Source organism: Tupaia chinensis, unplaced genomic scaffold, assembly GCF_000334495.1.
Source record: "Tupaia chinensis unplaced genomic scaffold, TupChi_1.0 Scaffold144045_1, whole genome shotgun sequence".
Lineage (NCBI taxonomy): Eukaryota > Metazoa > Chordata > Mammalia > Scandentia > Tupaiidae > Tupaia > Tupaia belangeri.
In genome coordinates, this window is record NW_006203897.1 from 278,099 (window position 1) to 278,970 (window position 872).

The following is an 872-nucleotide window of genomic DNA, read 5'->3' on the forward strand; positions in this document are numbered from 1 at the left end:
CCTTGATTCACTCTTTCTTTTTTTACCCAGCCACGTCAGATGGTGACAAGGAGGTTATGAAAGAGAGGCAGAGGCAGCGTTAGCGTGCAGATTTCTGGCTCTCTGGCCAGGGCTCACACACAGAATCAAAGGGATGGAGCCCCAGTGTAGCGTTAAAGACAGCAAAGGCCCAGGTGGGCTCCCAGCCTGGCTCGTCTTCTCCACCAGTCTCTAGCCCCGGGCCCAACCTCTCCGCCTCTGTCTTCTCCGACCACAGAACTGGAATAACGACAGCACTTACCTTTGGAAGCTTGTTCTGTGAAATAAATGAATACAGGCATGCGAACAAAGCCTGGCACACAGTCAATTTTCAATAAATGTCAGCTGTTGTAATCTCACTTCACCACTGAAGCCAAGACTTTTTTTTTTTTTTCAGATGCTGCATTTCTGGAGTTCTCCAAATCTTTTACTGGATTTCACTGTCAAGTTCTCAATTTATGCAGCCTCTGAATCCTGAAGTGCACTGTGAGAATTTCTGCCAAGATACGCAACTTCAGAGCCCAGAGCCGGAATGAGAACCCGTTCACTGTGCTTGTCTGTACCCCCTCCCTCCTCTCTCAAATTAAGTGTGATCTAGAGTCTCACAGTAGGCAGTGGGCAGGGAAGGAGGGAGTGGGGTTCCAGCTATTGGCATGCATTTTCCACTGCCAACTACGTGCAAATGACTAAGTTGCTTCACTGGAAACTCCGTGTTCTTTATTTATCAAATGGGGAGATTCTATCACAAACATACCTCTCCTAAGGTTATGATGACAATCAAATAAAGAATATTGTAAAAGATGCAAAAAAGTGCGAAACTGTCCAGTGCGTTCAATGCTGTTAGACAAATGTGT